The sequence below is a fragment of the Leptodactylus fuscus genome, chromosome 7, assembly GCF_031893055.1.
Source record: "Leptodactylus fuscus isolate aLepFus1 chromosome 7, aLepFus1.hap2, whole genome shotgun sequence".
NCBI lineage: Eukaryota > Metazoa > Chordata > Amphibia > Anura > Leptodactylidae > Leptodactylus > Leptodactylus fuscus.
The window spans coordinates 103,380,551-103,390,075 of NC_134271.1; positions in this window are offsets into that span (position 1 = coordinate 103,380,551).

The window sequence follows — 9,525 nt, forward strand, 5'->3', positions numbered from 1 at the left end:
TTCCATGTCAAAAGTAAAGGTTTCAATGTCAATCAAGATACGTAGTAAAATAATCTGAAAAGTGAATTGTGAACTTATTATATCAAAAAGTAAAAAAAAAGTGAGTGCCACCATCCACCCCATCTTAAAACAAATATGCATACACATACATATCTATTTAGCTAGTTTAAAGGGAATGTGCCACCAAAAAATCAACAAAAATAATTTTTTGTGAAACATGTTATGTGAAAGTTTTTATGTTAAAGATATTTAAAAATTTTTTTTTTAAAAATTGGTCTTTATTAAAATATCAAAATCAATCAAACATAACACTGCTGATAACCAGATAATCGTAACATAGTAGGTACAATGCAGTAGTACAAATTTTGAATTTCATGAGCCAGTTTACTACATTACGTAAGAAAAACAACTTCCCCCTACGCCAAACAGCGGCACAACATGGGGTATTCCTGCCCCTGTGTACTGTTTAGGACAGGTGGAAATAAGTTTAATCAACTAACAAGTCTGACCTCCCCCTCCCCTATATTAGGTCAGAGAGACCTCTCCCCCCCTGTGTTTTTTTCTGTCCTGTGGACAGAGACAGGTGGATGGGGGGGGAGAGATCTCTCTCCTCCCCCTTAGAGTTTCTTAGCTTTGGGGGATCTTCGGAGCGTCCTGTGCCTGCGGCCGCGGGTCCCGCTGTGTGTCTGCAGCAGCGCGGCAGCTTTCAGCCGCATAGGATCCTTGTTTCCGGGGAACCTACCTCTTGGATTTGGTTCCCGGCGGCCGGTATTAGCTGCGCACTCGGCCGGGCCGCCGTGCATGCGCAGAGGCTCCTGGCGCCGCGTCCCGGTCTATTTGAGCCGATAGAGCTCGGATTCGGACTCTATCTGGTTGTGGCGTTCGGGGGTCCCCTCTCCCGCCTTAGGCTACCCCCCGCCCCCCCTTTTGAGAAGTTGGGGGTCTTTTAGGGGGGGTTTTCCTTGGAAGAGGGTGGGACTTGTAGAGTCCCGCCCTGTCTCCTCCCTCCGTCCTCCTCTCCTCCTCCTTTCCTCCGCCGGCCTTTATAAGTTCCTTGCTCCTGCTACTGAGTGCTTGACTGCATGCACTCAAGCTGGAACACTGGTATCCTTGTGGTATTAGGATTCTGTTCCCTATTTGCTTAAAGTTAAGGAGTTCTTTGGCGGAGGGGGAGGGGGAGTGAGGTCCCAATACAGGGTTAACCCTTGTCTCTTGCCTTCCAGATGTCGTCTTCTTCCTCTACACGGGACATCCCACCAAGGAAGTCCGCCGCTAAGCGCCGGCACCTGGCATGTGTAAAGTGCAACATCCCGCTACCTGATGGGTACGCCTACCAGTGCTGCCGTGGGTGCAGAGGTTCGCCTTCAGAAGAAACCTCTCTGCGTGATGTCGTGGGATGGGTGAAGGAGTTCGTAGGAGACTCTATGAGGAAACTGGAGACCTCCATTGCCCAGTTAGGCAAGAGACCTCGACTGGAGTCTCCACAGCTGTCCCTCCCGTCTCTGGAGGACCTACAGATTGTTGATCAGGTATCCTCTGAGGAGGAACCGGAAGAACCGGTAAAGGCTTCCTTCCCGCTTGAGAAAATCCCTAGGCTGCTAAAGATTGTCAGGGCCAGGGAACCAGAGGCTGAGTCCGGTGAGGGCCCTTCTGGATCTCTCAGGTCCTTCAGAGCAAGCCCTGAGGTAATCAAGAGGATGGAGGCGGAGTGGAAGAAGCCAGAGAGGGCGTTTAATACGTCCAGGAGGTTCAAGACCCTCTTTCCCATTGCCGAAAGCCAGTTGAGCTCCTGGGGACCACCGCCGAAAGTAGACATGGCGGTTGCTAAACTGTCTATACGCACAGTTCTTCCAGCAGAAGACGGTTCCAATCTCCAGGACCCCATGGACCGGAGGTCGGAGGGATCCCTAAGGAGAATATATGCCGCCTCTTCAGCTCAGGCCTCCGTAAGCATTGCTGCAGGGGAGGTGGTGTCCAAGCTTCGGTCTGACCTAGCCACCCTGCACAAGGACACAGATGCAGGAATCCATAGGGACGAGTTACTGGAGTCCATATCGGACATTAGTCTCATGGTGGATTACCTTGCCGAGGCCGTTTTTTAACAATCTAAATTGGCCTCTAGAGCCATGGCGTTATCCACGGCCGCAAGGCGGCCTCTATGGCTTAAACCATGGCGGGCGGACAACGCCTCTAAGTTTACCTTGTGCAGTCTCCCCTTTGAGGCCGGAAGATTGTTTGGGAAGGAGCTGGATAAAATAATGGAAGGGCTGGCAGATTCTAAGGGCAAATGCCTTCCACAGTCATTCGGAAGAGGCCACCGCTCCTTTCGGACCTACCGCCCTTCAAGAGGAACAGCAAGAGGTCGCTTCCAGAGGCGCTCGGGAGGTCAATCCAGAGGCGGCGGTCGGGGCTCCTCCCAGGAGGCAAAGAGAGGCATATGACTATCACGCCTCCATGCACCGCGCTCCCGCGGTTGTAGGGGGTCGCCTTTCCGCTTTCGCCTCAGAGTGGTCCCGACACATCAAAGACACATGGGTCCTCGACATCATTCACAGCGGCTACAAGATCAACTTCGCTACACCACCTCCAGACAAATACATCAGGACCCGCCCTCTTCAGGGCACCAAACAGCTTCATTTGGAGGAGTCCATACAGGAGTATGTGGACAAGGCTGCATTGGAACCGGTACCTATAGAGGAACAGGGTCTAGGAGTCTACTCCCCCGTGTTCCTGGTCCCAAAAGCGTCCGGAGGTTGGCGCATGACCATAGATCTCAGGTACCTCAATCAGTATATCTGCAGAGTACGGTTCCATATGGAGACCATCAAGTCGGTCCTCCCCTTTCTGCAGCCAGGAGATTTTTTCGTCACCCTGGATCTAAGGGACGCTTATCTCCATGTACCTATATTTGCCCATCACAGGAGGTACCTAAGGATTGCTGTCCGCTTAGGCGGAAAACTTTGCCATTTTCAGTTCAGAGCTCTCCCATTCGGTATATCATCGGCCCCCCACACCTTCACCAAGGTGGTGGCCCCGGTCGTAGCCGCCCTGCGTCTCCAAGGGATATTTATTGTCCCTTACCTGTACGACTGGCTCCTGAAAGCCCAGTCAAGAGAGACCCTCGCCACACAGTTGAGTATCACCGTGGCTTTCTTAACTGAGCTGGGCTGGTTAGTAAACTGGCAGAAGTCAGTATTGGTTCCTTCCACCCGGATCCAATTCCTGGGATTCAAACTAGATTCTCTCAGCATGATGATCTCCCTGCCCTCTCCGCGCAAGGAGAAGATTGGTCAAGCGGCACGACACCTTTCCCGAACCCGGAAGGTTACGATAAGAACGGCAATGAAGACCCTAGGGCTAATGTCCGCGACCATCGAGGCAGTTCCCTGGGCGTTATGGCACATGCGCCCTCTTCAAGCCGAGATCCTGAGAGAATGGAACCACAGTCCCAGAGGACTGCAGAAGCCAATCCAGTTAACCATCAGGGCCCGTCGATCACTGAGTTGGTGGTCTCATCGCAAGGATGGGAGGTCCACGGCCCAGACTTCCTGGACCCTGTTGACAACGGATGCCTCCCTTTCGGGCTGGGGAGCGCATCTGGGGGAGACCCTAGCCCAAGGTACCTGGAGTCAACTGGAGAAGACCCGTTCCTCCAACTGGCGCAAGCTGATGGCGATATACCGCGCCCTCCTAGCCTTTGCCCCTTACCTAGAGGGAAGGGCGGTGAGAGTAAGATCAGACAACCTGACGGCGGTTCACTATGTCAACAAACAGGGGGGAACCAGGTCCCCCTCACTCATGGAAGTGACAGACCGCATTTTCACCTGGGCAGAAGACAACTTATCCCAATTGTCAGCGGTGCACATCAGAGGACAGCTCAACATCCTAGCGGATCAATTGAGCAGAGGCCTAGCGACGAGAGGCGAATGGTCGCTGGATCCAGGTATATTTCATCATCTTATGGAGAGATGGGGTCTCCCCGAGGTGGACCTGATGGCCACCCAATACAATGCCAAGGTAGGGGTATTTTGCTCCCTCTACCGGGAGGACAATCCCTTGGCAATAGATGCCCTGTCAATACCGTGGAGGTTCAAACTAGCTTACGTTTTTCCTCCAATTCCAATGATTCCGAAGGTATTGGCGAAGCTCAGGCAGGACCAGACATCGGCAATAGTGATCATGCCATTCTGGCCAAAAAGGGCATGGTTTACCCACCTCATGTCAATGAGTCGAGGGACATACTGGAGGCTTCCACAAGTCCACAACCTGGTAACTCTAAACGGTCAGCTCTGCCAGGACCTGGACAGGTTCAACCTCACTGCCTGGAGGTTAACCGCACCGTATGTGGAGACAGAGGATTATCCCAGGCCGTCCTGAGGACATTGGCCAGCTCAAGAGCAGACTCTACCAACTGCAGTTACCAAAGGATTGCTCGGATTTATCAAGAGTGGTGCATAGATAGTCAGGCCGACAATTCGTCCATTGAAACAGTTCTGGAATTTCTGCAGGGTGGCCTGGACAAGGGATTAACCCCGGCCACTTTGAAAGTACATGTGTCGGCACTGTCTGCTCATCTAGGGACGCGGTTGTCCCAGAATCCTCTGGTTAAACAATTTTTGAAAGGGGCCTCTAGGCTCCGCCCTCCTGTGCAACAGCCGGTCCCGCAGTGGGACTTAGCCTCTGTGCTTCAGGGTCTCTGTGAACCACCCTTTGAACCCTTGTCTGAGGTGGACCTAAGATACCTCACACTTAAGGTAATATTATTTTTATTGGCTATAACATCCGCCAAAAGGGTTGGAGAGCTACAGGCTCTATCAGCTTCAAAGCCTTATATTCAATTTTTTCCCGACAGGGTTCAATTGCGGTTTGTCCGCGGGTTCCTACCCAAGGTTCCCACCCCTGATAACATTAACCAGGTAATATCCCTACCCTCCTTTTTTCCTTCCCCTACCTCAGAACAGGAGGAGAAGTTGCATAGCTTGGACCTGGTGAGGGCTTTGCGGATATATTTGGAGCGGACAAGCCCCTTTCGGAAGTCGGAGAACTTACTCATAAATATATTCGGTCACAACAAAGGTAACAAGGCATCCAAAGTTACCCTGTCCAGATGGATAAAGGAGGCCATCATTGGCTCCTTACAAACTCAGGACCTGCCTGTTCCTGAGTGCCTAAGGGCCCATACTACCAGGGCCGTATCTGCTTCCTGCGCAGAAAAGCATTCCCTCTCAGTGGACCAAATATGTAGTGCAGCTTCCTGGAGCTCTCACCTCACGTTCGCTAAGCATTATAGACTTGGCTGGCGCACCTCCGATGCAGTAGCCTTTGGTCAGACCGTCTTAGCTGCGGCCTGCCAGGGTCTCCCTCCCAAGTGGGGTACCTTCTTGCTAGATCCCCATGTTGTGCCGCTGTTTGGCGTAGGGGGAACGAAAGATTATGAAGATAATCTGTTTTTCCTTAGCCCAAACAGCGGCACAAGGCTCCCTCCCTTTATTTTCAGATTTACTGTCTGTAAGGTAGATGGATTATTCTTGTGACTAACACAGGGGGGGAGAGGTCTCTCTGACCTAATATAGGGGAGGGGGAGGTCAGACTTGTTAGTTGATTAAACTTATTTCCACCTGTCCTAAACAGTACACAGGGGCAGGAATACCCCATGTTGTGCCGCTGTTTGGGCTAAGGGAAAACAGATTATCTTCATAATCTTTCGATCACACTAAGGCCCAGTTCACATCTGTGTTCAGTATTCCGTTCAGGAAAACCGCCTGGGGACCCCCCCAAACAGAAACGTATACGCATTAAAAAGCGGTTAGCCAAGAAACCGCATGGACCCCATAGACTATAATAGGGTCCGTGTGGTTTACGCATGAAACTTGCGGAGAGAAAAGTGCTGCTTGCAGGACTTTCCTCTCTGTATGATTCGTGTGGACCAAGCGGAAACTATACGGACTCCATTATAGTCTATGGGGTCCATGTGGTTTTTTAGCTAACTGCTTTTTAATGCGTATAGGTTTCTGTTTCCAGGCGGACTCCTCGAACGGAATACCGAACATAGACGTGAACTGGGCCTTAGTGTGATGTTGTCTTTCTTGTTTAAGATAACAAGAAGACCATAGGTATCATTTATCTTTGAATTTATCTAGGTGTTGTCCCATTGTGGATATAGTAAACTCATAGTGCATATATATAAGTTAATTTCTTCTGTATCTCAGGCATATTAAGATCCTTACAGGCAATAGATACACCTTTAACATATAATGGAGATTCCAATAGAAATCTTTGTAACTGAAACGATGGAGGAGAGATTGACACTTTACTGCATGAGTGAACACATGTTTGAGCCTGCAAGTATTGATAGAAGGTAGTCCGGGGTAGCTCAAACATGTGAGAGAGGTCCGTAAATGACTTAAACTGGACCTACTGATACTACTGTTCCAATGTCACCAAACACCACTGTAACCACTCCTAAGCATCAATGTGGGGAATGTGTGTGTGTGTAGAAATACTGTATGTTTTGCAGACACCTGTATCAAAGAAGAATGTGAAATCGATTCCTCCAAATTCTAATAGTTGTTCTCATAGTTGATGCAGAGGTAAAGGGGAAGTAGTGGGTTTAAAGCACTTGGCCTTCAGGAAAGATCTCGTGGACGTGAATCTAGTGTATACCCTCTCTATCTGAGCCAATCTACGAGTTGACTCTGGGTTCCACCAATCTGGCAAAGCATCCACAAATGATGCCTTGTAATTAGGGTTGAGCGATTGTGTTCGGAAAAGATCGGATTCCGATCGGTGATCGAGAAAATTTCACGATCGCCATAGGAATTCTGAACACAATCTTTTTATGTGTGATCGAGATCGGTGATCTTTTCCCACAATGCTTTGCTTAGCCTTCACACTGAGTATACGCTGTATACTAAGTGTGAAAGCTCCGCTGCAGTTCCATAGGAATGAATGGAAGCAGCCGACACACAGCCTTAACCCCCTGCGCGCCGGCTGCCTCCATTCATTCGAATGGGAGGCTAAACTAAACATCTCTAGCAGCTACTTACCTCTAGAGATGGCTGCTCCGGTGCCCTCCTTCTTCTTGCCTCGCTGTGGCTTAGGAGAGTGTGGGCAGGTACAGGGCGGGGAGACGTGATGTTTCCCCTCCCAGTACCCACCCACACTCTCCTAACCCGCCCACACTCTCCTAACCTGGCAGGGAGGGGGCAGCGAAGGGAGAAGAGCAGCATGGAGCGGCAGCGAGGCAAGGAAGAAGGAAGGCACCGGGCACCGAACCAGCCATCTCTGGAGGTAAGTGGACACCAGGGGGGACTAAGTAGCCAGAGGATTAAAAAAAATCCTCTGGCTACTTTAGTGATTCACTACACAGCGTGGATTCTAACAATTGTTAGATTCCATGCTGTATAGTGAATAGGATTGCTTTTAAAATCCGATCTCCGATTAATAAAAAAATCCCATTGACTTGCATTGGGATCGGAATTGGGATCGAGATCGGGTTCGACTGAAAAATGATCAGAAATCGGATTTTTAAATTGATCCTGAAAAGTCAAGATCGGCTCAACCCTTCTTGTAATGTAAATGGAGATTGGGGGTCACTCATTCCCCTCTTTTCAAATGGATAATTTAAGACTTTTAAAGCCACTCTGGGTTGTTGATTAGCCCAAATAAATCTGTTTATCACTTGTTTAATTTACAAAAAAATTACACAAAAAACTCTAAAGGAATACATCTCATTGTATATAATATTTTTGGAAGGTTCAGCATCTTAAATATATGTATTCTCGCCTCCCAGGAAAGCATCATATGGGATATGCATTCCAAGTTGCTCGTTCTAGATTTCAGTACCTTATTTATATTTGTCAGCTCAACTCCCTGATGTGGTATGTTCTCCAATACCCACACAAAGGGGTACTAACATTGCAGGCAGTTCAGCAGTGCCTCTGGTAAGAATAAGGGAAAAATTAGGGTTTTAGATACGTCCAGTTTATAATATGAAATTTTTTAAAACAACTGTGAATTGTTCATAACCAAGATAACTGAAGCATCTGGTTGTGCACTTATAATGATGACGTCATCGTCATATAATCCAAAAGAATGTGTGACACAAAGCCAATCTGAATATCTGAGATACCATCATGGTTCTTATGAGTTGCCCCAGGGGCTCCATAACCATCATGGTGAATGGTCACCTCTGGCAGGTACTATTGGTTATATACAATGTGGAAGACTTGAATCTACATGCCAAAACTCATTGGGGGTCATATACAATAGCATAGGTACCCCCTAGTGCACTCTTTCAAATGCTTTCTCTGCATCAAGAGACAAGAACTCACTGGCAGTCCTGGACTTCTTGACAATCTACCTCAAGTTGATACATCTCCTTATCTCATCTTTTGACTATCACCCCATGATAAATCCCACCTGGTCACGTGCTATAAATTCGGAGTCACCGGCTGCAGGCAATATGCCAGCAGTCTCAAATATATTTCCAAATTGCAGTTCAGGAGTGCCATGGGGAGAAAATTTTCTGGTTTGTTAAATGGCTTTCCTGGCTTAGGAAGATTCTCTTTTGGGAAAACATCCTCCAATTGACACCACTTAAACACTCTCAATAAATAGGGAGATAAGATAGCTGTTTGGAAGATCATTAGGTCCTGGGGCCTTATGTATTGCATTGGAATTTACAACTGTTTGGACATCGAGAAGAGTGAAAGTTACACATCTAAAAGTTAATGGTCTGATATCAAGGGCTGAGACAAGCCCCTTAAGAAATCCCTAATTTTCTCCCCAGATGTTGAACTGAGCGTAATTTTCACAAATTATATAAATTAGAGTACTATGATGCAAAGACTTCTGCAATATCAGTAAGGTTTCTATTTTTGACTCCCCTTTCCTTGTGACGTCCGGAGCTCTTCTGTCACATCATTGGCCCTGGGGTCATAGCTGAAGCCTGTGATTGGGCCACCAGTTGTCACATGGGGATGGTGAGCCACGAGTCATGATACTCAGTACTCCCAGGTCAGCTTCAGCACAGAATCTAGGCTGATGATGTCACAGTAGAACCTTGGACGCTGCAAGGAAGCCCAAGAGATGTAAAGTGACTATAAGTGTTTTGGTTTTTTTTGCCATTTCTTCTGGGTCTCCAACTATTATAATCTGGGGCCTTAAGAAACCCCAGAGTATATTGCTGCAGACTTTTTAATTTGCCAAAGATGAATCTCCATTTGTTCAGTTTCGTAAAGAACAATTTAGAATATTGAGGATGAACTCTTGCAAGTTAACTAGAAACAGGTTGAGGATAACACATAGATGTTCACAGTTGATTTCAAGGAGGAAATGGTTAAGCTCAGCAGTTTTACTATTTTACCACCTTCTATCTCTTTGCTTGGGGAAGCAGCTCTCTCAGCCCTTATTCCCCTTAAAGGGGTATTCCCACGTCGCATACTCACCAGTCTTCACTGCTGTAAAATCTTCTTTCTTCCTGGTTTCTTGCATCATTTGGTGGGCGGGGTTTCACATGCAACC